At 41.7% G+C, this 26,809-nt stretch overlaps 1 protein-coding gene and 1 non-coding gene across 13 annotated transcripts in view; one reads left to right on the top strand and one right to left on the bottom strand.

Annotated features, from left to right (window-relative positions):
- RBMS3 (RNA binding motif single stranded interacting protein 3) overlaps positions 1 to 26,809 on the top strand; it is a 1,308,700-nt gene that overhangs the window by 18,410 nt on the left and 1,263,481 nt on the right. The window lies entirely within an intron of this gene.
- On the bottom strand, positions 15,525 to 15,627 carry LOC118912773 (U6 spliceosomal RNA). The gene has a single exon (XR_005024909.1). It is a non-coding gene; the product is annotated as a U6 spliceosomal RNA (small nuclear RNA).

Genomic DNA, 26,809 nt, shown 5'->3' with positions numbered 1-26,809 from the left:
ACTCTTCCCCCACCTATCAAAGAAGTGTTCAGGGAATAATGGCATTTTTTTCCAGATTCTGGTTTGGGGCCATAATTTATTTTCTCATGAATTCACCCCAGTTGTCTTGCTGGAAAAGAAATCAGAGCTTAGTGCCAGATCAGCTTGTCTCCTAAATTGCAGGTTCATGGTCATACATTCTCAGAAAGTCTCTGAGCTAGAAAGAAAGGTTAGAAAACTGGATCAGTCAAGGGATATTTTTTACACCAGAGTTTCATGACATAACTGGTGCTTTCTGTTCCTCTAACAACAATGCCTGATTCCTCTGCAACAACTACTCTTGGTATATATGCTATATATTTGATTCCACAAATTGGAGAAGACCCCCACATTGACTGTCTCTTCCTGCTCTGTGCTTTAAGGCACGTTCATATTAAACTGTTACAAAAAGCAATCATGTCCATAAACAATGCCGTGACCCCCTTTGGGGACTTAGTGAGCTATCTCCTGACCCATTACCTCAAAGAGTTCTTCCTCCTATCTGGAAAGAGGTTTTCTATACCGGACAAAATTCTTTTCTTCGAATCTTACAGTTGAAGATTAAATGGTCACTGTCCTTGAGAGGGAGACCTTGAAATCCCTGGCGACCCTGGCTTTGATCATCGTCTAAACCTTCTTGCAGAGTTTTCTGTAGGCCTTACTAATTCCATCCTTTTAGTGCCTTTTAAAACCCTCTGAAACACTTTACTTACTAAATAACGCTGGGATAGATACTGCTCAAACTTTGCTTGGAAAGGTTAAAAAAAAAAGTTCCTTGTGTTGAGGACTAGACCTCAGTATTGTGTTGCATCTGTGTTATCAAGTTACTTACACATATTTCTTCTTCTGATCCCAGATGAGTGATATTTGATTTTTTTCTTGTCAGATTTAGCTTTGTCTCATTCATATGTTCTCTTTTTCTTCCTCTGTCTGTTCATGTCTCTGTCTTACACACACATTGTTTACCGTGATGCTTTATATAAAAGTATGTATTTATGGACAAGGTGGGAGGTATGACCAAACTCTTTTTTTCTGTTGCTCAGCTCTTATGAAATCCTTGGTTTGAAGGTAGTGTTATTGTTGTGGTTCTGAACTAGAGAGATTACTGTTGCTACATCAATACCCCACCTATCAACAGAACTCAAGATTCTCCCTTCAATGGCTCCCATCAGTAATGCCATCCTAAACTGTCAGTCTTAACACAGGGTGCTGTAGGGAACCTCTTGCCCAGCCTTGTCCAGTGCATTTTAAAAAGCCTTTACTTTAGAAATAATTTTGGATTCATAGAAGAGTTACAAAGGTAAGAGAGAAGATTCTCATATACTATTTGCCCAGCTTCCCCTCATGTTAACTCCCACTCAGTCATGCTGTGTATGTCCCCCATGAAGAAATTAACACAAGTGCGATACTATTAGCTGAAACTGTGCCGTCAATTTTTGCTGAGCAAATGTGTGACATACCAACGTTTTCCATTCTGTCCTTCCAGGATGTAAAACTTTCTTCTCACCTAAAAGGCTCTATGAGAGGGTGTTTAAGAGCCAAATTTAACTTCAGATTCACTATGTCCCTTCTTTCCTGGTGGGTAGGAGCAACTGGTGAATCATAAAGGTTGAGGTCCCGATGGCTGTGCGTGAGGCTGCAGTGAGCCCTGTGGGAGCTGGGACTTCGGCAAAGCTCTTGAGTGCTGTTAACTTAGAGGGAATGACAGTCTTTTTAATTTTATACTGAAAAACATTCCTGCACCAGGTAAGATAGGGTTTGTCAGCACACAGAGGACAGCAGAGTCTCCAGTGACAAGCAGAGGAGAAAAGGCAATTGATAAAATCAAGACAGTTCACTTTGATGTCGAACCCCATAGGTGTTTGTTCTGGCATGAAAAATAACAGAAGCCTTTTCACTTTTGCATCATGCTAGCCAGGGGAACCCTGATTTCCAGCCGCAATTGCCCTCCTTAGGCAGGATGTCACTGTCATTAGGAGAGTTGGCTTTCTGATTAAGAGTGAAATCAGAAAGGCTGGCCTTGGATCTTGGCTCTGTATTACACTAGCTGTTAATTTCAGTTAAGGACCTAACCTTTTCAAACCTCAGTCTTTTCATCTGTAAAACAGGAATAATTATAGTGTCTACCATCTATGGTTATTTTATGGCTGAATGAGACAAAACGTACAGTTCTTGATTCAATGCTTCATCAGTACTGACTGTTCAGTAATTGTTCATAAAAATAATTATGATTATTAATTTATTGTGGTCCAGGGTTCTGAAGAGAAGAATGAGTTGGAGGTCTAAGTTCACCTTTAATTTTCCATTTTCCAGAGGGCTGTTACAGACACTATTGTATAAGCCAGATTGGTGCTCAGTGACTCGATTTTGCCCTGTGGGCTCTGAGATGTCCCCAGGCCTTTTCCTGGTGGTCAGGAGGTTAAGCATGCTTTTTATCCTCACTTGTCAGTCAACTGCTCCTCTCTCATCAGGAAAGCCAGGAGACTAGGATGGAAGGCCACTGCATCCAAGCCCCAGCTTCAGCGGTACACACAAGACATTTGTAAAGCAGATGGAATGTCCTGCTTTTACACATTATACTTATGGCTTCTCAGGAGGACAGGGTGGTCCATTTTAAGACTTAAAAATGATTGAGCTAAAGAGTTGTATCTTTTAGGGCTCCTTGGTCGCAAGCAACAGAAATCAACTTTAATTTGAGCAAAGGTATTATATTGTAAGGTTGAAAGGTAATCACAGAATTAAAGGAAAAATGATAAAAATGGTTTTTGGGAAATACTGAAGCCAAGGGATCTCAGAAAGATCTAAGTAGTAGAAAGTGATGAACAGTTAGTGTCTTGAGGGCACTGGCGTAAGAATAGATTCCAACCATATTTTGCCTTCATGTCACTCTGCTCAAGATCTAGAATCCATGGAAAGGCTACCTAATTGGCCTTTCTTGGGTCAGATGATCTGCATCCTGGCCAGGGAAGGGTTGGCATCCACATCAAAGGTTCTGGCAAATTGTATCTGGATGGGGTACAATTCCTGGGGGGAAATATCAAGGTGCTGTTACAAGAACAAGGGGAATAGCTATTAGGGAGCAAAACAATTAGTGTAACTTCTCAAGAGAGGTTAGGAGGAAAGGAAGAAGGGAGAATGTGAGGGAGAGAGAAGAAAAAAAGAGAGAAATTGAGGGAAAGAAAGGAGAGCCAGACAGAGTTAGAGACAGACAAATGAACTTACTCAAGAAACTGGAATGTTTTTGAGCATTAATTTTCTACCATTTGAAAAGAAAGAATACAGAGGAAAATTATGTAACCTGTTGGCTTATATAATGAAGAGGGGAGCAGAGAACTTGTCCTTATTCTTTCTGCCAGGTTAGACTCCAAGAATTAGGAAACTGGATTGGAATACATGGCTGATCAAGTCTGATCCCCCACACCCTGCAAATTTTACAGAAACCCAAGGCCCCGTGACAAGTGATTTGCTTAAAGGCAGAGCTTGACACTTGCAGGTACTGTAATGTAGACATGCATCCTGATGGCATGGTTAGTTTCAAAATCCCCTGCTTCTTAGGAAGTCCTCACCCTCCCTGAATTCTGACATGGTCACAGGAAGCATTTGGAGTCAACTTCAGGAATTCAAAATTCTTAATTTCTCCACTTACAGTAATACATTGCATATCTGCTGAGCCAATGATCTAAGGGTGAATGTGATTGGACCCTGATGTTTGAAAATATAGACCTTCGTGGAACTCAGGTCCACTAGAATAAAATATATTAACATTTTTGTGTTTGCCCCTAAATTAAAGCAAGTTGGTTTCCTGCTCAAATCACTAAAGCTTTTTCTGTGACCTTTGAATTTATAGGTCAAGATGTTTCTGTCCTCATATTTGTGCCTTATATCCTACAGAGGATATCCTACCCTAGGAGGGCCATGGACAGTGTGTATCTCAATTTTGGGTGGCAGATGGGGGGGGGAGTGGCCTGCTCATTCCTGAGTACACACTCTGCCAGCAATGGACCTGGCACAGGGCAGGTGTTCAGTAAATAGCAGTTACAACGAATCTATTTTGAGGTATTCAGTCAACACTTATTAAGCACTTCCTTAGGTGCTCGAATTGCAAAATTGAGAGAAGTTTCATGGAAGAGACACACTTAAGTGCGTATCACGATGCTGTCAGGAGATGAGGGAGCCATCCGGAGATGAGAGCAGGTGGATTGCAGAGGGGCATGCTGATTGATGGCATGGAAAGGCCCTGAGATGCCAGATCCCAGGAATGGGAAGTGCAAAGAAAGGGCTTTCCAGATGTAGGACATGTGTCCAAGTTTAGAAACACTAAGAAATCTGTAGCAGCTCATCCCAGGATGGCGGGCAGCAGCTAGAGGTGCATTTCCCCTGGAGGCCTCCTGGTGGCCTGGTGGGACTTCGGGGCTTTCTCTCATAGACTGTGGTTGAGCCTGAAGGCTGCTGCCATTGTCCCAGTCTAAGCTGTCCAGTAGGGCTCCCAGTGGGGGAATGTCGTGGATCAGTACATCTAAAAGACCATGAGGCAAGAGAAACAGAACTAACTCCTATTTACTGTGTGACAAGAGAGGACATTATATCACTTTGTGAATAAAGGACATTCAAGCACAAAAAAGAATAAAGAAATACGATTTACTTCAGAATACAGAAAGAGTAGGTAAGCAGGCTTCACCCAGCATCCTTCCCCTGACCCCAAACTCCACAGTCCTGTGTCTCCCATACATCCATCTCCTGCCATCGTGGCCATTGACTTTCCTGTCCCTGCCTCTGTGGGCTTCCATGCATGTGGGTCCAGGGCTGGGAGCTGCTATGGGCACCTGAGCATCAGACCGGAGATTGGGCGAAAGCCTTGTTACTGAGAATATCCTCCTATTCTCCTGGGCCTGCCTGTCAGAGTTGAAGTCCATGGTAAGAGGGATCCATTTTCTTGCACTAGGCCGTTTGTCTTGTACAAAATAATTTTAAAGCATTCTCAAGCTCAGTCAGATATGTAACTGGGGCAGCAGGAGGAGCAACTCTGCTAGCATATTCTCCATAAGTGGGGCCTCTGAACCCAGTGTTAGGTCAGATGTGGACCCAGAAGGCGTTAGAAGTAGCAAGTGAAGTGAGTGTGTGGGACACGCGGAGACGCTGGCCGGTGAATGGCTCCCCATGCCTTGGTTTCCTCCCCCAAGAACCACAGGAGCTGGCCACAGCCAGTTCACGGAAAGCAGTGGCTGGGTCTGCCTTGCCCATCCTTCCCAGGCTTCACTCCACTCTGTCCCAGGGTTGCATCTGCCTCCCCAGGCTAGACCCTCTATGTTTAACAATCTATTTTCTTTTAAAAATAAAATTTATTGGCATAATTTACAGACAATAAAACTCATGATTTTTGAGCATACAGTTCAGTGTGATTGACAAATGCACATACTTGTGTTAGCACCACACCAAGCAGGATATAGAATGCTCCTGTCACTTCCAGAGAGTTCCTTTGTGTCCCTCTGCAGACAACCCCTCACCCCACCCAGTCTTTTCCAAAATTTCATGTAAATGGAGTCAAATAGCAAATAGCCTTTGGTGTCTTCTTTTGCTTAACAAAATGTCTTTGATATTGGCTCATGTTGATGTTTGTATCAGTAGTTGTTATTCCTTACTGAATAGTATTTCATTGTGTGGACGTGCTGTATTTGGTTTACCCGCTTACCTGTTACTGGACATTTGGATTGTTTATAGATTTTTGGCTTTTAGGAATAAAGCTCTGATAAACTTTTTTTTTTTTTGTGGACATACATTTTCATGTCTCTTGGGTGAATTCCTGGGAATGGGACTACTGGGTGGTATGGCAAGTGTGCCTAACTTTATAAGAAACTGGAATCTATTGTCAAAAGTAGCTGTTCAAAATGTACTGATCCATCATACATTGCCACCAGCAGTGCATGAGAATTCCAGTTGCTCCACATCATTGCCAACACTGGTGTTCTCAGTATTGTTCATTTTAGTCATTCTAGTTGGTGTGTAATTATATCTCATTGTGGCTTTGTTTTTCCCTTTTAAGTAATGATGTTGAGTATCTTTTTATGTGCCCATGTGCCATCTGTCTGCTTTTTTTGGTGAAAACTGTTTAAACCTTTGGCCATTTAAAAAAAAATTTGTGTTGTTTGTATTCTTATTGTTGATACAATTTATTATGTTCACATAGGTTTACTTTTCTGAAACCCTGATGGAAGTATAAGATCACAAAGCAAGGGACATATTGAGTTTCTAGTGAAGTAACATTTACTGGCCATTTGTTATGTGCCAGTCACAGAGCAAGGTAGATCACATTGGGTGACCTCATTTGATGCTCCACAGTAATCCTGTGAAATAACCATGATTAGCCTGGAGGATACACAGTATATGGCAGAGGAAGGATTTACATTTAAGTCTGCCTGCCTCTTAACATTTCCCACCTCTTCAGGTGTGACTCAAGGCCTGCTCTCTGCAATATACAGGTTAGTTTCTCAGCCCAGACTGCATGCAATGCTCTGGGTGTTTTAAAAGCATCCCTCAGGTGAAATAACACTGTGGCATTGACATGCAAATCAGGACATTGAGCTTAAGGCAAAGAGTACTCCCAGTTTTATTTCAGTACTGAAAAATTCCTGTCTGCTTCGTGAGGCAGAAAAGTGAGAATTCTCCAGAGGAGTGGGAGGTTTGAGGTGTGCGTTTACATTTCAGTGCCCAAGGGTGTCCATCTCCAGCATTTACAGTCCTGTGGTTGCTCAGAGGGCTAGGGTAGGGCTGATTCCTGGGAAGCAGATATCTGTTCAAACTCCGGTTTTGTTCCTACGGGATGTGAGGACCTGGGGGCAAACCATGTAAACACACTCTGGGTTGAGTCTCTCACTAGTAAAGAGGATGGAGAAGGTCTTCTTACCTCATCTGGGCATTATAGGGATTCACCTACCAACTGAGTGACAAACTCATTCATCCTGGGAATCCCTGGGTCCCGGATTCACCAGGATAGCTGGCCACCCTGATTACGGGATCCAGGTAAAGCATCTGGACCACTGCAGACAACCAGGATGGGAGAGCTGTCACTGTTGGAAGTGTGCTGGGGCATTCAATCCCTGGGTCAAAATGACTCATAGCATTTGAGAATGAATGAGGGCCTGGGAATGATTACAGGTTCACCAAATTCACTTAAAGAAAAGTTCAAAGCAAGCCACTGGATTTGAATTAGACAATGAATCCGTTACCTTTCTGAACAAGTGGCTGTAGAACTTCCCAGGCAGCTCCAAGGCCATCAACCATGAAGTAAGTGTGTTTTAGAAAGCTTCCCTGGCTGCAGAAGGGAAGGCAATTTGGGGGAGTGCTTTCATGGGGAGGACAAAGTTCAACTCAATAAATAATTTTTTTGTAGTTGCATGGTTGGTAGGTGTGAGTAAAACTGCAATATTTCCAGAATCTCTCACCTGGCCTTAGTACATCTCCATATCAGTACGTGTTTCTAAGAGGTGGAGAGAAATAGTCCATCTCCATACCAATAGGTGGTTACAAGGGGGGAAAAAGGGCATATCTGGACCCAAGAGGCATGGTGGGGTCCTTTGTAGCGGGATCATAAGAAGCATGGGGAAATAAACAGTTTTCTCTTGCTTTATTTCTCTCTTTGAACTGATTTGGGCTTCAAAGGTTATTTGCCCTGGGGTGGGAACATACCCTGCCTCAGCCCCCAACCCCTGCCACTCAGAGTTACCGTAGGGCTTGTGTCACTAAGGATCAGAGGCAGTATTTCCCATGGGGTCTCAGTTGGGAAGGAATTGCTCTTGGGAAGATAATGTGACATGGGATCCTTCTAAATGAACTCTTGGACAAGTCACATTTTCTTTGAGTCTCAGGGTTCTCACCTGAAATAGGGATAATATTTTTACCTTTCTAAGAACTGTCCAAACAAATACCGTAGTACAGGGCAAAGCCTTTTGTAAACTCTTACACAGGTGTGAGTGTATGTGTGTAAATCTCTCTGGTTTTGTTGGATAAATGAGTTTCCCCCCATGGTTTTCTGTGACCCTATTTAGGAAATTGAGCAAACAAATATCTCATCTGAGTTAAAGGTGCCGGGAGCTGGGGTACCTAGGAGCGTGTACTCATTCCTGGGAGGGATGCTCTCATATAATGTTGGGTGGGTTCAGGTGTGTGGGAGGCCAAGGGGCTAGGCGTGGGCTGCAATGATGCTCAGGGACATCACCTGGTGACTCTAGAAGCTTGCACACGGTACCCTGGAAGCTTGCACACCTGCCTGTCTGTCTTGTTTGATCTTTGGATGACAGTAATACTGGTCTTAAAAAAAAATTTTTTTTTTAGTTTTTGTAGCTCACCGGTGTCTTACCCAGAGCCATTGCCCAAGCCAGTTCCTCTGCTGGGATTGCCCTTACCCCCTACCTTCACTTCCCTCCCACCCAGGTAATTCCTATTCAGCTGTCAAAATTCAGCTCAACACCTCAAAGCAGCTTTCACTTATTTGAACCTTTCCCACCTGCCCCATTCATCAGGTCCCTGCCAATGTGGTATCATACATCAATTGTGTAATCAGCCGTTTACTGTAATCCATGAGGGTAGGGGCAGGTCTCTTTTTCACAGCTGTTTCTCCAGCCAGCACATAGGACATTACACGTAGTAGGCCTTCAAATGTATTTTTGACAAATAAGGTTGGGTATGAACACCCATTTTGACAATCTTTTTACCCAGTACCTACTTTCTTGCCCAGAATGTCCATGTCCTCAGGCAGTGCACGTTCTTATGGGAAAGGCAAATAATAAACAAGTAAGCAACTAAATAAATATGACAGTAAACAAACAACAAAAAAACTAATCTGACACTAGTGGCCCCCCTGGCTGTCTGGCCACAGGTATGTATTTATATATGCAAACCCTGACTAACCATATTTATACAGGAGCATGAATTCAGGGCAGTAAAGAAATCACCATAACCCAGGCAGTGTTTTCCACAGTTGCCATCTGTCTTATGGCCCCAGAGCCTGGCCGCCTCCTCTCTGCTTCCTCTTCCCTTACCTGGACAAGACACTCAATTTCTCAGCATTCTCTTCAGTTCCTAGATGTGCATTATCCAATATGGTAGTCAGTAGACACAGGTGGCTATTTAATTTAAATGTAAACTTAAATTAAAAATTCAGTTCTTCATTTTGTGCTAGCCACACGTCAAATGCTCAAAAGCCTTTAGTCTCATGGCTACCATCTTGGGAATCGCAGATACAGAATGTTTCTATCACTGCAGAAAGTTCTTCCAGACAGCCGTACAATAAACTGTGACTTTACCTCTCCTAGCCTGCCCCAGCCATCGTTGACTGACATCCCTCTGAGATGCTCTGAAACCAATCCTCTGACAAAGATGGAGACTATCCAACTTTCTGGGGTTTGCTTTAGGTTCTTGGTGAATTATTTGGAAATCGTTTTTGAACTACCTATACTGTTGTGTATAGATGCTGCTTAGAGCAAGAGCTCATTTAAAAATGAGCACTTTAGGCAAGTGGTGTTGCTATTCTTACTTAGGCGTTCCACTCAATCTTGGTATTGGTCCTTAGCTGTTATAGAAAACAGTCTCTGGTAAAGTGGTCCAAGAGATGGCTTTTCTATTATCCAAGTTCAAAGCTTTTATTGGAGGGTAGTTGAACCACCAGCTGAAGCACCATTGACATCTCTTTTTTGCCATTTGCTGATGACTGTCTTCACGTGGAGGGATCTCTATGATGGCACTTGTCAGAATACACAGACCGAGAAACTTGCCGAGAACCCAGATCTAGTATTATCATGGAGCCTGTATGCTTGCACCAACAACACAGGTAATAATTTTCAAATTACACAACGGATAAAAAGTGCTAAGTTGCAAAGCTATACCCATAAGGTGGCCTGTTCCTCTTCTTCATAAATCCCACTGAATAAAATTCCAAGTACATGGTGATTACTGGTGGTTTCAGGTATGGATAAATAAGAAAAAGAGGGATGTGAAAAAAAGTCTGATAATGAAAAATACCTTTTCAGCCCTTTTTGTATTTCTTTTCTCATTCATGAGTGAGAAAAGTGATCTTTTTAAGACTGGAAAAAGGACTGGGGAGTTAGTCCTAAAAGATGGTGATATGTTACTCACTGTGCCTTTGTCTCGCATATTATCTGAGTGTCAGCAGGAAAAGAGAAGGGAAAGTGGCTCCTGGGTGGATCTGGTGAATTTCCTCCCTGTTAGCTGGGATGAAAATTTGAGTGACACCTTGAAGTGATTTAAAACTCTTTTATTTACACATCCAGTTCACCAGGAGGCCCCTAGGCATCCTGTTTGGAATGTAGCAATGCATGGAAAGCAGTGAGAATGAGAGATGTGGGCTCTCTTCTATCCCAGCTGTGCTAGGTAATCTGGACCGGGAAGCGAGCATGCAGGTAACAGATTTAAAATCAAGAAAGATAAAGGCATGTGGCTAAGCCAATAATAATGACACCATTTTGGTATTTTTATGTACTATTTAAACAAGTATCAAACACATGGAGGTAGGGAAAATTAATATATTTGCCAGAAGTTAGAGTTGTAGCCAAGGCAACCATAATTGCCCATTAGTCATTACCTTCTTATTTGTGTTTGAGTTTAAGACAGGAAGCTGAGGGTCACTGCAGGCTTGTGCATCAGGGAGGTCCTCTTCTCACCACTCGGGTGTTGAGGGTGAAAGGCGAAGCTGTGGTTATTGTGATGTCACCAGCTTCGAGCACCTGGAAGCCCAGAAAGGTTCAAGTACAAGGAGGGAGACTAAGGGAAAATAGAATGGCTAGTGGGTTTTTTCGCCCTGGGGATCTCCTTGCCTTAACCATTGTGTCTTCCCACCCTCACCACACAGAAATGTGTGTGCATTGCATGTGTGACAGAGGCATGCAGCTCAGTCAAAAGCCTCAATGTTGGGCAGATGCTTGTCCACTTTTTCCTCTACCTTCAGCTTTCAGGCAAGTCTGGAATTCAAACAAACCTCCTCCTTTATGGCCCATGCCCTGAATGCCAAGAAGAGTTGGTATTGGTGGCAATGTCAACATGTCACATGGCTTTGCTGCTGTGCATCCCTCTAGTGAAGGAAGAAGAGGTTAAGAAAAAAGGAAATCCTTGAGGGAAAAGCAAAACCAAAGACTTAACATTTCACTGCTGCTGTGATGTTTGAAAATGTATGTGAAATCTTCATTTTGACGCATCCATTTAAGTCTGGCCTAAAGCTGAGATTTACACCTCCGAGGGTATCCAATATAACCATAAAGTAGCAACACACACTTCGCTCCATTATTTAGTTATATTTTTTCCCCTTTTCCTTTGGCATCAGTTGTCTAATAGTTCTCTTTGAGAAACTAAAAGTTCTAGGAAGGGTTAATTGCATGCTGTATAAAGCATTAAGGTCCACCCCTATTCAGGGCTAGCCTGTGGGTCTGTTTAGTACCAAGTAGGTAAAGCAGTCCTACAGAAGTGTTCCAGCCAAGGGTCATATCAGTCTCTAAAAAATAGCCTGGCTTTCTGCTGCTGAGTCATCAGAAATAAATGAGTATGGTAATTGAATTGGGGACTTAAAAGGGTCACAAGGAAAACAACCACATCCGACTATTGGCACTGTCTTAAGAAATTCTGTTAAAGTGCAATATGTGAGGCAATGTCTATCCCAGTGGACTCAAGCAGGCTACTTAGTTTTCCCCCTGATGAGTTGCAAGAGGGTGTCCAGCACTGCTGCCAAGACAGGGCAGGTTTTGAAAACACATCTGAAAAGTGAGTCTCGGCTGTGAATGCCTGCAATGCCTTCCACATATTGATTCGGTTCTGGGAAGGAAGTCTGCGTGCCCCAGTCTGTTTCTCTATGACAGAGAAACTGGCACAGAGGAATTCTCTTAGAAAGTAGGGCTCTTCTTTCAGCGTGGCTGAGGTAACTGACAAGACACTGGCCTCTCCATTTGGAAGGGAACTGATTTGGCTTCCAATTGTGTGGATACTTGGTTTGTACAGGTTGAATGAACTAGCCATCTTTTGGCAAGTCAGGGATGTAACTCTTCTCTAAAGCAATGGTTGTCCACTAGGGGCATTTTTATCCTCTTCACCCCCAGACAGTCAGTAGTATCTGCAGAGTTTGAGCTGTCAGCCAGGGGATGGGCACTCCTGGTATCAAGTGGGTAGAGGCCCTGGATGCCACTATATAGCCTGCAGCCATGAATCAGCCCCAAGTGTCAGCAGGGCCAAGGTTGAAAAACCCTGATCTGGAGAATGTTCTTGATTTTCAGGGTCTTGATTTTGTATGTATTTCATGAAGATGGGAAGTTGTAAGCATAATTTTGAGGGGAAGGTTTAAACAGAAAATATTTAGGGCTTTTCCCTGTTTTGGAGTTGTCAGGACCTCCAAAGTGTGAATTCATCTTTTTGCCAGATCTAATTCTAAGGGAAAGTTTTTTACACCAAGAATTCCAAGTGTTGTCTTTGCTTATAACAAAATGGACAGTCTTTGAGACTCTTTCTGTTGCCTTGAATGCAGAAGATGGGAATCATCTTCCCTAAAAATAATTTTTTTAGACTGTAACAAAGATTTTCTCTCTCTAAATGCCAAAATATATGTGCTTTGTGTTTCCAAACCAGTGAATTCAAATCCTGTAGCTGTTAAACTCTAATTAAACTTTGCTACAAGCATTTTCTTATCTTGTATAATATGGATTAATGCATGCTTATGACTTTTCAAATCAAGAAAAACATTGTATCCCAAATAGTTGACATGTTTTCTTTTTAAAAACACAAGAAAGGCTAAGAATATTTAGCCCTGTAAAATATTGTTGATCAACTCAGTAAGTCATGTTGGAGAAAAGACAACTACTTAAACTTATCCAGTGGGGTTGAACCCTGTTAAACAGGTATATGAGCAGTCTAGATTCCATTCTTAAATTTTGGTAAGGATAAATAAGGAAATACTTGGTTAGGAAGGAAAATTCTGTTGACTCTACCCAAATCTTGAAAGTTTTAACCTACTAAATATGTTATTTTAATTTTATTAAACCAAGCAATTAATAATTAGTCTGTGTGAAATAGCCAGGAAAGGGCCTTACATCAGTTTAAATATTCTGAGCCCAAAGTGAGAAACATGATTCTGTATTTCAGGGCTTGGCAAACTTAATGCACAGGGCCAGGTAGTAAATATTTCCAGCTTCGTGAACCACATGGGACTCTGTCTCAACTACTTAACTTTGCTGTTAGAGTGTGAAAGCGATTATGGACCGTCCTTGCACGGTTGGGTATGGTTGCATTCCAATACAGTTTTATTTACAAAAACAGGTATTGGTCCCTCTTTGGCCTTTAGGCCTTTGTGTACCCACCCCAGCTACATTTCACCTGGGTAGGTGTGTCATGGGCAAATGCATAATTCCTGTTGTTTTTTGCAATGAGGAGGATTATTCATGGAACCCCAATACTATCTTCAAAAAGTCCAGGTTAGGAATCATGAAAGGGGTAGGATGGAAAAAAAAGAAACCTGCCATTTCACATGATTCCCAACAGAGTGGGCCTGAATCTCAGGTGGCTGGTCACAATGGTGCATCTTACTCAACAGTCATCTAATTCTCAATAACTCATCTAATTCAATAACTCATCAATAATTCATCTAATAACTCAACAGACGTTGCTCCACTCTGACCTTGGGAGTGTACGATAAGTCTGGTGCAGCTGTATTCTGGGTCTTCCTGCTGTACTCTTCCGATGTGGGCTTCTGTTATTAGGCCTTGTCAGTGTGTCAGCTAATAGAATGTACGGGCGAGCGATGGCTCCTGCAAAGTGTAAGGAGAAAAACGAGCCACCGTACGGTCCTTGCTTTCTGTTCCTCAGTAATCACACCAATGTTTTCAAACTCTGTGACACTTCCAGCAAGCCAGCCAGTCACAGTGTGGAGGCAATGAGAGATTTTTTTCCCCACCTCGTAAGTGCCCTCGGTCACGAAAGATAAAACTGAAGTAGTGTTGTGTGTGGGTTCTCAATCATGGGATGGAAGTGGCACAGTGCCCCCTGCAGCAGCACAAGCATAAAATTGCCCTGAAGTCTTCATTTTATGTGAAATGTGAGGCTCTTCAGAAGTAGTTTCTGATTCCCTGAGTGAAGTATCTACTATGTTCAATTAGCTATGTTTTATTCAATTCCACCAGTCAACACACACACACACACACACACACACACACACACACACACACATCTTTAAACCTGCTTTTCACATGAGCCAGTAACAAGTTCAGGAGTAAAACCTTTGCTTCCATGTTAAAAAAAAAGCCTTTAATATAGGTAGAACCAATTCCATCATGTGACAAGGTTGAAGAAAATATAATACTTATATGATGTCTGGCACAATCTATTCTCCTGTTTCCAGAAAGCATTAAAAAGATTAAACATAGACAGCCTCAGGTTCTCTCCTTCCCTCCTACCCTTTTCCTTCCTCCCCTCCCATTCTTTCTCTCTCTGTCCATATATATAAAAAGCAAGCTAGTGAATTAGTTGTATAACACTAACTGCTGCATAACAAATTACCCCCAAACATAGCTGCTCAAAAAACAATAAACGTTTATTATTTCACACAGTTTTTGTAGGTCAGGAATTCAGACAACTTAGTCTGGGTGGTTCTAGATGAGGGACCGTCTTGAAATCATGGCACCCGGATGCCAGCGAGGGCTGCAGTAATCTGAAGGCTTGACCGAGGCTGCATGATCAGCCTCTGATACATCCCAGCCCTGTGACTGCCAGGGTAGTGCTGGTTGATGGTAGGAGGCTTGAATTCCTTGCCATTTGAATCCCTCCATAAGGCTGCTTGACTATCTTTACAGCATGTCAGCTGGTTCCAGAGCAAGTGATCTAAGAGGGAGGGTGGTGGAAGCTTCAGTGTCTTGATTATCTAGCCTGGGAAGTCACACTCTGTCATGTTTGCAGTGCCCAGTTGTTCACACATGTCAGCCTGGTTCAGTGTGGCAGCAGACAACACAGGGATGTGAGTACCAAGAGGTGAGAATCTGGGAGGTGGGTTCCTATTGCCATTTACTTGAAAAGATTCTTTAGATTACTACCTGTCCTTATTTTCATTTGCATAGAGATAGAAACTTCAGCAAAGATCCTTTGTAAACTTATGGAGGCCAAAACTGACTGAGACTTTTTCACAGAAACAGAGATACAAAACTTGGCATATATCTGATGGGCTCAGTTTTTTTTTTTCTTACTATTAATAGCACCTGTCAGATACACTAGCTGGGCATTATAGTGGATACTAGTCAATTTTTTTTCTTTTTTACATGTTCTAGAAACAACTTTATTCTTCTCTCTTCTTTTTTAAATTTTTATTTATTTATTTATTATTATTACTTTCCTAAGGTATCATTGATATATACACTCTTGTGAAGGTTTCACATGAAAAAACTGTGGTTACTACATTAACCCATATTATCAAGTCCCCCCATACCCCACTGAAGTCACTGTTCATCAGTGTAGTAAGATGGCACAGAGTCAAAAATATGGAATGCTTCACGAATTTGTGTATCATCCTTGTGCAGAGGCCATGCTAATCTTCTCTGTATCATTCCAATTTTAGTATATGTGCTGCCAAAGCAGGCATGATACTGGTCAATTTTTTTATTATTTTTATTTTGGTATCATTACTCTAAAATTACATGAGATACTGGTCAATTTTTAAAATTCTACCAAAGGGTGCGATTACTTGTATCTAGATTTTCTTTTCCTCTTTTCCTTAAGTATCCTGACTGGTTTTATTGACTCAAATCTTTCATGTAACTCTCCTCCATGGAATTTGTATTCGTTAGAAGAGGCTGAATTGCTCTTAAAAAAAGAAAAGAACTAAAGATGTATAATGTGTCAAACATAATAAAACCTTATTTCTCACTCATGTCAGTCCTACATGTATGTTTTCTGGTCGGTGGTGGTTTTTCTTCATGCAGTGAGTCAGGGATCCACCCTCCTCCATCTCATGGTCTGCCATCCCTGGAGGTCAAATGATCACTTGCATCCAGTCTGAGGAAGGGATAAGAGCGTGGAAATGGCAACGCCACTTACGTTCTGTCAGAGAGAACCTGTCCCAAACTCTTGGACTCTGACTAGTCGAAGGAGGCTGGCAGTTGTGATCCCTCAAGGGCTAGCTGCTTCCCAAATACAGTAAGTTCTCTAGGAGTAGGGGGATCTTGGCAGAGAAGCGACCATCTCTATTTGAGATTCAGCTGCCAGAACTTGTCCTGCCTGGGAACAGTCACATTTTATGAGAACTGAAATTATGCCTTTGTGAAGTTTCATGACAAAAGTCAGTATTACTTCACTTTGAGTAAAATTTAAAATAATGTGAACCTAATCCCATATAAAATTTTCCACAAGAATCACATAATTTCAAAGTTGGTGGCCGAGTGTATTATAAACATTTTTAAGTATTGATAAATGGGGTGGGGAAGGTGTCACACTTTGGACAGATAAGTGCTCACCCTTCTTTTTCAGGATTATTGTAGAATAATGTGAGGTCCTCAAGATACCAGTGCTTCCACAGGAAATAATCAGTCTTGTTTAAAAACTATTCCTGGACTTACAGTCATGGTATTACAGCTCTTCCCCTTTCTTCCACGGTATGGTGTCCATCAGACTAAGAGCAACATAGTGAGTATTTTTTATTTTGATCTCACATCTCTAGCCTCAATTATATCACACATTTCCTGACCCTTAACTCATACTATGGAGATGTTTTCCTACTTGTTTGAAGAGCATTCCTGATCCCAAGCATGGGATCCACACTTCTGACCAGAGGCATCTTCTTTCACGTGGTGTGCTTTTAACAACTGACAGATGCTTTGAACAACCTTTCCCCAGCCTTTCTCTGAACGTGGGTCTCCTTTGTGAATGAATCCGCAAGCATCTTGAAGAAGGTGGAGCACTGGGCAGTAACCATTTTGAGAGAGGACAATCCAGTCTCCTGTGACAAAGAGTGGCAGGATTGATGGTCCTTGTGAAGGCAACTTGGAAGGAATCCATCTATTAACCAATGTTAGCGAGGCTTTCTACTCTGTTCCACACTACCAGCCCATTGGTCGACTGGAAAATGGATTCAGCTGATACGGTTTTTCTAATTTACTGGGCTCGCAAACCCATGTTGTCTTCGACAGCTCTTCCCTTGGTCTAGCCTCATTGCATCGGTCTTCAAAAGTGGAGCAAAGAGCAAGCTTTTAACTGCACAGCTCTAAGTTGGAATACTGTGTCAGAAACTTCATAGCTGTGTGTGATGTTTCGGAAATTACTTAATGTTTCAGTACATCAGTCTTCAGTTCTGCAAATAGAAACGATGATGCCTAAAGATTAAAGCAACACACACACAAGTATTCAGCATAGTGTCAGAAGACCGGTAGGTCCCCAATAGTTGTTGCTACATTAATTTGCTCATACAAATATCAGTGAGGAATGAAGCACACAACAGACAGTGTGAAAAACAGTTAAAAAACTGGGGTTGATCTTTCTCAACTAATGAGTGTGCAGACTGGTGGCTGCTGGTATTGTCCAGGCGCTCCACGATGTCAGGGCTGCCATCTCTGTAATTCTCTTGGCTTTTCCCTCATGTTGGCAAGACAGCTTCTGCAGCTCCAGAGATTATGTCTGAGTGCCAGGTGAGAGGAAGAGGGAGGATCAGCTGTGCTTTCTTGTACCAAGAAATCACAAAATCATGCAGTGATTCCACAGCAGTTTTGCACTGATGTCTCAGTGGCCAGGCTGCATCACATGGGCATCCCTCGTTGCAGGAGAGACGGGGGAAATGGCTGTTAAGCTTTCAGGGCTTCAACAGAGAACTTGGGCAGGGACTCTGTTCAGAGTTTCAGTTGGGGAGAGGGGAGCACGGGAATGGGGGGTATAAGCCGTAGAAAATAGGAATGTGCATGATGTCGTGACAGCCTGGTAGGAAAAGTGACTGGAGTGGGAAGTGGGCATTAAATACTAGGGAAAAAAGTGTTTGAGGAGTGCTAAGAAATAGGTGCTAGGTAGAGGAGAGGGCAAAGTGTCTGGGCAGTAGGCATGGGCTGCAGTGACATGAGCATATGGCCTGCATTTCATGTTGGGGACTTGGTAAAACTCGGTGGGTTTAGAGTGTGTGTGTGTGCGCGTGTGGTGGGGCGTGGTGGTGGTGGTGGTGGTGCTGGGGAGTGTTAAGACTGGAAAGGTAGGTCGGAACTAGATTATAAAGGGCCCTGTGTGTAGTGGAAAGCAGTTTGGACTTTACCTTGCAAGTCGGGTGGGCACTGGAATGAGGTAATAAACTTATGTTCTGAGCTGGGGGAAGAAGTATCTCAGAAGCATGTTAGGGATGGATTGGGACTGGTTGAGGCTGGAGAAAGAAAAGAGTAGACAACAGATCGCAGAGGTGTTCAGGCGGTAGACATGACTCAGCTTGTCCTCAGTTGCTTGAAGAATAACAGAAGGAAGAGTTAGAAGTACACCTGAGAGGCCCAATTTGGGTGCATAAAGCCACTGGATGGAGAGAAGGCACCCCAGGAAAGGAGCAGCTGGTCAGGACGGGCAAGGAGGTTGGTTTGAGACCTGTGGAGGAGAATGGAGCTGTCGGACTCCTGGAGCTTGGAGATTTAATTCTCCAGGCCAGATGAGAGCTTGGGGAAGGTACAGGTACTGAGTAATGGGAGGTCAGCCTAGGGCAACGTGTAGAGTGGTGGGTGCCGAAAAATGCAGGGATGGATCGAGGGTAAGAAGGAGAGGGACGAGCATTCTCGAGGGGGTGTCAGCTGCTTTAGGGAAGTCACGCAGGACAGAAGAGAAAACATGGATTCACAACCCTAATTAAACTTTTCCTTTGCTGTGTCTCAGGCATGTGCTGCATTTTGGAATGTCCCTGTGCCTAGACCCTAATTTCTTTGTTGTCTAGACTATTACAACTTCCTACTTACTTAGTTCTGTACAAAGTTGCAAATTATCTTCACTAAGTGAGTTTTCCAAAGATAAAATAACTATTAGATTTTTTTTCCACTCCAAAAGCAATATATGCTTATTGTGAGAAAAGTCAGAAAATATTCATAGGTAAAAAATAGAATGGCAAGTCTCACAATCCTATTACCTGGCAATAACCCCTGGGAGGATCTTGATATGTATTTTTCTAGACCAGTATTTTTAGACACACACACAAATGCCTACACAACTCAACACAAATTAGAACACTATGTATCTGCAGTATTGTAGCCATGTACCATATCATAAAAAGATTTCTGGGTTAATATCCATCGAACAGCATTACTTTTCATGGATGAATACTATTCCACACATGTACCTATCATTTTTAACAATTACTCCCTAAATGCTGGACTTTTAGGTTGCTTCTAGATTTTCCCTATTATAAACAGGGCTGCAGTGAACGTCCTTGTAGATAAATGTCAGTACCCTTTACTAAGTAAATGCTAACTTTAGGAAATGTCCTTAGGATAAATGCTTAGTGAGTAATCACTGCCTTTTCCAGTGTCCTTTCCAGAGTTGCTCTGTGTCTCCCACACCTGGACTTCTCAGAGGCCCAGTAATGGGCTTCTTCTAGCCTCCTTCCAGGCAAAATGAAGGATCTCTTTGCTTTCCCTGCACGTGACTTATTTTCATGACATGGAGGGTTTCCTGAGGGGCCACCAAAGCATTTGGCGTGTTGTGGGAGACCTAGAAGCAAAGGTCCACCGGAACAGCGGCTCATCCAGAGAGCAATTTGATAATGCATTTCTGGAAAGGGAAGAGCTTGTCACTGAAGCAGGATCAGCAGTTATCCTCTGAAGTCAAAAAGAGGAGCAGCAGGCTGAATCTCTAGGGTGGGAGATTTAAGTCACCTACATGAAATCACTTCCTGCTAGTGTAGGCTATGAAGCTTTGAAATGTGTTTCTGGGTGTGACTTTACCGTCTTACTTGGAGACCTTTAAGTATGTTCAGAATCTCTTTTGGCAGAGGTGGTTAAGTGGACTTGTTAGATTAGCTGCTCCTCCTGTGACCCCTCTGGGTTATTGCTAAGTGTAGGACGTCACTCTTCAACCTGGGAGATGTGCCATTACCCAGGGCTCATTGTACTTGGCTGGGGTGAGTATCATTTAAGCCCATTTCTGTGTATGTTTGTGTGAATCACTCTGTAGAGTAGATTGAAATCTGAAGTTATTTTTCCACTTCAATTCCTTTGTCCATGAATAGTGCTTCTGTGAGAAAAGAGATCAGTGTTGTTTATTGTTGCTACTTTTGTTTTCTTACAGCTGGAAGCCTTTTCTATCAATACAAATTCCAATCCTTTATGAAAGATCAGAGGTAGACCCATGTAATCTGTATAGCCAGAGCTGCTCTAAATGACACCATTTTCAACCTCCTGCAAAACTCACATCAATTCTAATTTTTTTCCTCATCCCTTATATTTGGGCTTTTTCTTTAGAAATACTTTCCTGTTTCCTCATACTTTGGGGCTAAATGCGTGAAGCAGAAAGTACAGGTGGACAGCTGGGTATTTTTTTCCTCTAAATAAAAGATCAGAGAAAGTGCCTCAGGAGATGTAGACCTTGGTGAAACTAAAATGAGCATTTTAATTCACTCTTCTGGAACTATTTTACATTTTTGGGGAGGCCATTCATGAGCCTTTTCTTTCTCTCCTTTAAGTCTTTTGTCAGTGAGAACTAATTAAATTTTTTAGTGGTACAGTGATGGCAAAATGTGATTAATAAATGAAGGAGGTTGGGGTTTTGGTTCAGGGAAATAGGACTGTATCATGTTAGATTTTCAACACAGAAGCCTATATTCAGTTGTGGAAAAGTATTTGCAAGGGAAGTTCTCCTGCCTTTTTGGATTTCATGTGAGAAATCTGGAAATGTGGAACCCTTTCCACCTCCCTGCCCCGTCACCGCACATACACAAGGTCCCTCATTTTTTGTACCCTTGACTGTATTTTTTCGGGTGAGTTTGCAGTATCTCCTTTTGAAAATTACCTGCCAGCATGAGAGCGCTGTGTACCTTTACTTACAAGAAAGAGACCATTGTGGGAAACACCTGATCTGTTGGAATCAGTGCAAATATGCCCAGCGAGGAAGGAGAAAAGCTCATGGACCTGGGGCTTGGGGGGTTCGTGGTCTGTTCCCGCCTGCCTGAAATGGGTTCTGAGCTATGAGCAGCTCTTGATCATCCTACTCAGATGGGCTTCACCCTCTTAGCAGAGGAGCTAGTCTGAGAGTCAGACATCCTAACTTCTCATTAATGGCCTGTCCCTAATTTACTGGATTTATTTGTATAAGCAAGACTTTCTCCTATCCTTTTCTCACATATATATATTATAATAGGGATGCATACTTCCAAATTACAGACACATTCAAGTTAGCATTTAGTACCAAGGATCATAAAATTTCCTCTCGGTGCCCCAAACCACTTCGAGTGTATTTAAGTGTCACTTGTGAAATCACACAACAGCCCCAATTGGTGAAATGAGGAAATGGACACTGAGGATTACTAAAATCCTGGCTTTAAAAACAAACCTAATTGCTCAATAGTGAACCAACTCACAATTGGTTGAGAACCTGCTAGGTAGACATGGGGCATGACGGAAAAACTAAGAGGTAAAAGACAAAGAATTAGGGGCAGGGTCCTCATCTGCTTTGAGTTGGGAGGTCTAGGGGAAGCTGAGAAGTTGGGTGAAATGTAGTGTCTTCTGGAGAAGGTGTGTGTGTGTGTGTGTGTTGTGTGTGTGTGTGTGTGTGTGTGTGTGTTTGCTCATGTAAGGCCTCGCCCTTGCTTTTTGTTCATTTTCTACCTTTACTCCTTGACACCTCTTAATGCTTTCCACCCCCTCCATGCCACATAGGTATCGACACCAGTGTGTCTATCCTTAAAGACACACATAAAATGTATCATCTTGTTTTGTGTTTTTTATATTATGATTCTCATTTGCTTTCTTAATTTACCTGAAACTAACTTTGATATTGATCCATGGGGTCCAGTTGGTTTGCTTCTAACAGCTGCATAATATTCCAGGCATGCTGCCACCAGATGGATTCATTGATTTACTCAGTGGCAGACCGAGTGCTCCAGTCCTAGCTTCCATAAGGCATACTCTACTGTGTCAGAACGTCTTTGGAGTTACTTATTCAGTGTTGGACTGCCTGGTTATAGCAAATTTACATACTGTAAATCCTGCAGTATTGCTTTCCAGAATGGTTAAACCTGTTTATCTTATATCAGCAGTGTAAACAGGTTTATGAGAAACATAGGAGCATCCTTCTTACCATCACTTGCTCTGTCTCTTCAAACTATGTTTTTTGCCTTATTGTATGCCTTGTAATTTTTGTTTCAAAGACAGACATGATATACTGGGAAAAAGGAATTGCAATAAATAGGCCTTTGGGGTGTGGTGAGGAGATGTGGGGTTGGGGAGCATTCTGTGGTCCTGTGAGTAGGTCTCTGTCCCTCACTGAGCCTGTACCCCAGGACCATGACCTTTACACATGCCATCCAATAGGATTTATTTGCATTTCCTTTGTTAATAGTAAAGGTGAGCATCTCTTGTATTTGTTAGCCATTTTCGGTATTCTTCTTCTGGGATATATGTGTGTATGTTTGTTTAATTCTGGATGATTTGAAAGCTGCCCTTCATTCTCAATAGCTTCTTTATCTACTTTAGAAGTCAGATGTTAATCTTATTAGTAATTTACTCTTAATAGAGGCAAACAATTAGTAGGATCCCTCTTCTGCCTCTTACCCCCACAGCCATATAGAGTTAAAGGCTTTGTTACCACCGGTTTCTAATGACCAGGAAAAGTTTCCGGGCATCCCATTGGAGATGAGTGCCCCTATTAGAAGATGTGTTAATATGATAGAGACTCTAACTTTTCTTATGATCTGCTGCTAATTTATTGGATGAATTTGTTTAAGATTTTCTCCCTTTGTCATACTTAAAATACATAATAGAAATAGATACTTCCAAATCATAGACACTTTCAATTAAGATTCTAGCATTAAGGGTTATAAAGTTCCCCTTTTCTGAGTCTGACATGTAAGGAGCTTGGAAGTCATCTCCCTTTTCCACACAACAAGAAAATGGCTGCACAAACCGAAAATCAATAACTCTTCTTACATCTGTCGGGGATCTGAGGACCCAGGGCAAACCACTGCTCCCAGCTTTTGAGAGACAGGTGAATACAGAGGATCACAGTTTACCAGAGCAGCAACACTGGAGCAGAAACCTGTGAACCATGCCAGAGCAGCAGAACCTCACTGAGCAGTGACTCATTGACAGAAGCTCCGTGTAGCAGAGCTTGAGAGTCACAGACACCCTGGGGGCCTGGTCTTAGGGCAGCTGCCATGCTGTTGTGTTTTACCTCCAGGAACCCTACCTGGCTTTCCCACGGGCTCTTCCACGTGACAGGAAAAGTCCCCATGGGCTGCCAGCATGGGGGAGAGAACAAGTAACCATTGGAATTTCGCCAGAGCACTCTGTGCTTCTTCACAAGGCCTGCCCTCAAGAAAACTGTTTCACCAGCGCCTAGCTGAGCAGTGTTTTCCCAAAGCCTACCCTGCCTGGCGGAAGGGAAGCTCCTTCTTGCCTACCTCTCTCACTAAGAGAAGTGAGGTGGGGATGGAGAAGCATGTGTAAAGGTCATGCTCTGGGGTACAGGCTCAGTGAGGGACAGAGATCTACTCACAGGACTGTAGAATTCTTCCCCATCCCGTGTCTCCCCACCACATCCCATTTATTACAGTTCCTTTTTCCCAGTACATCATGTCCATCTCTGAACCAAAAATTACAAGGCATACGATAAGGCAAAAAACATAGTTTGAAGAGACAGAGCAAGCATCCAAATAAGACTCAGATATGGCAGGAATGTTGGAATTATCCAACTGTGAATCATAACTCTGATTAATATGCCAGGGGCTCTAATGGAAAAAGTAGACAGCATACAAGAACAGATGATTAATGTAAGCAGAGAAGTGGAAATTCTAAGAGAGAAAAAAAAATAAAGTCTACAAATCAAAAACACTTTAACAGAAATAAAGCTTGCCTTTGATTGACTCATTAATAAAACTTATTTAAGTGACTCTAGATGTTACGAATGTATTCAAATGTCACTTTTGAAATTACAAACAAGTCTAAACTTTATTGTTTCTGTGAAAAGTTTTGCTGTTCACCTAATATGTGCCAGTCCTGGTTATGCTATTCTTTACTCTAAAATATCCAAGTAAAGGAAAAAGATTGTGAAGAAATAGGAAGGCAAGGAGAGAGAGCATTACTTAGTACCTCTGGATACATGATGTGCAATTAGAAATTCTAGGTGAAATCAACAAATTGTCATATAGAAATTATTTGATGAAAAATATTTTTGCCTTAATGAAGATGAATTCAGATTGTGGCATGAAGTATTCAACACTAGCTATTAAATTTGCATACCTAAACATGTGGAGGTGTGCATATGAAAATTATATGAAATAATATGTTCTATAATAACCAAAATATTTTACCTATGACTTAAAATACTTTTTTGTTAGTATATTCTATCCACACTTTCTTTTTCAAGGAAATCTTGCATTTCATGCATTATTGCTGCTTGATTTTCATTGACAATAACCATTAACTATGTCTGGCTTATGCAGAGATTACAAATTAAAAAAAGAAGTAGGAACAGAGAAGAAATATGTTAGAAACATTTTATGATATGTTAAGAGAGTAGCAAGGCACATCATTAATATACTGTTTTTATTTTATTTTTTAAATTGGGATCATTAAAAACATACTCTTGTGCAGTTTGCTTTTGTAGTCACATATGAAGAGTACTTTCCAAATCATCACAAATAGATTCGCCTCATTCTTTGCCATTTTATGGATATGTAGTAATTTGTCCAACCATTGCCCTATTCATGCCATCACCTATTTATTTGCTTGTATGTAGAATGCTTTGGGAAACATAATTATACTATGTATCTTTAAGTAGGCATGCTAGTGTTTCTGTGGGATAGATTATAAATGGGAGCTTACAAAGTCATGGATTGTGGACACTCACCATCCTGATAGTGACACTCAAACCCCACTCCCCACTCTGAAAAGATATTCCAGCCTCCTTTCCTCTAAGATCAAAATGTTTCTCTCACATTAGCCATCACCCAACACAATCAATCATTTTAATGTATGTCAATCTTAGGCTTTAATTGATATCTGGAGGCTTCTGGCTCAAAATCATAGACTGATGATATGTATCTATGTCTTCTCCCATCCATTAAAATTGTAGAAAAGAATATTTTTAAAAAGGATGCAACTTTAAGGAGAACAAGTAATGGTATGGTCAGTAGCCAGAAGTTTTGAAGAATATGTGGAAGACAGAAAACAGATGTGATTAGACTAATGGAGAAAGCTCAGTAGAGACCACAGTCCAGAGCAACTTCAAGCATGGTGTCAACAAAGAGAGCCAGAGTGGGCCTCAGAGCTATCGTCAGAGTGGTTCATTGCATGGAACGGCGTTTCTAAGAACCTGGACATTCGGCCACTTCTTGCAGCCCTTATAATCAGAGCAGCTTATAGGAAAGGCCTTTTGCCCTTGAGCTGCTAAGGCTAAAGGGCTTTCCTAGAGAAAGTTATTTGTCTTAGAATATATCTGGACAGAATATAGGAGTCTTTACATGAAGCAGGGCTGTGTATGCAAGAAATCCTGATCTCCACAACAGACCTGGCAAGGAAAACAAAAAAGGCAGATGCCCAGGAAGGAAACAGAGCAAACTATTCCATCCCTCTGGTAATTGTGGCCACAATTTTTGCCACGGTGTTTGCATGCCCCGTGTCCAAGTATATGCCAGGCGCATGCCTACTGACATACTCCTATGCCCCACACACTTACCTAGAACCTGTACTCAGCCTTTCCTTTCAAAAGAGGGATGCTTGTGTAAGAAAACTTCCATAGCTTTAAAGTAAATCCATGCTCTCTCTCTGTATTCAAAAATATGAATGGACAAACAAGGTTTGGCAGATATTTGATGAAAACCAAGAGGAAACCATGAGAGAACAAGATGAATGGAACAACTCACCTAAATTAAAAAGAAATATAATTGACTCTTGAACAAGCTGGGGGCTTGAAAATCTGCATATAACTTTTGACTCCCCAAAACTTAACTAGTAACAGCCTACCGTTGACTAGAAGCCTTACTGATATCATAAACCATCGATTAACACATATTTTTTGTCATATGTATTATATGCTGTATTCTTACAATAAAGTAAGCTACAGAAAAAACAATGTTTTCCATATTGTTCCAAATTTCCAAAATTTTTTCCAATATATTTATTGAAGAAAATCTATGTATAAGTGAAATTGCAGTTCAAACCCATGTTCAAGGGTCAACTGTAATTCAAAGAGCAGAAAAAATTCACATGAGTGTTCTGAGGGTAAATAAAGAGCTTTCTTCAATAAAACAGGCAAGAGTTTCAGAAATCAAAAAAATAGATTGCTGACATTTAAAAAAAATCAATGGATGGGCTAAATAACAAATCAAATGGGACAGAAGACCACGTGGGTGTCCTTAAGGATAAAATCAAGGAAACTGTCCATACTATACAGTCAGACAGAAAACCAGCAAGTAATGTTAAGGTAAGTAGATGTCTAAGCATCCAACATAATTCTAATGAGAGTTACAGAAAGAGATAATAAGAAAGAAGAGAAGAGAAGACAGAGCTAAAATACAATAGAAGAAAATATTCTTTGGTAGAAGAAATATAACTCGTTAGATCAAAAAGTTCCAGTATGTGCCAAGCAGAATGAAGGAAAA

This window comes from Manis pentadactyla, chromosome 14 (genome assembly GCF_030020395.1).
Source record: "Manis pentadactyla isolate mManPen7 chromosome 14, mManPen7.hap1, whole genome shotgun sequence".
Taxonomy (NCBI): Eukaryota; Metazoa; Chordata; class Mammalia; order Pholidota; family Manidae; genus Manis; species Manis pentadactyla.
Note: the sequence above shows the minus strand (reverse complement) of the source record. Positions and strands in the feature narration are given on the sequence as shown.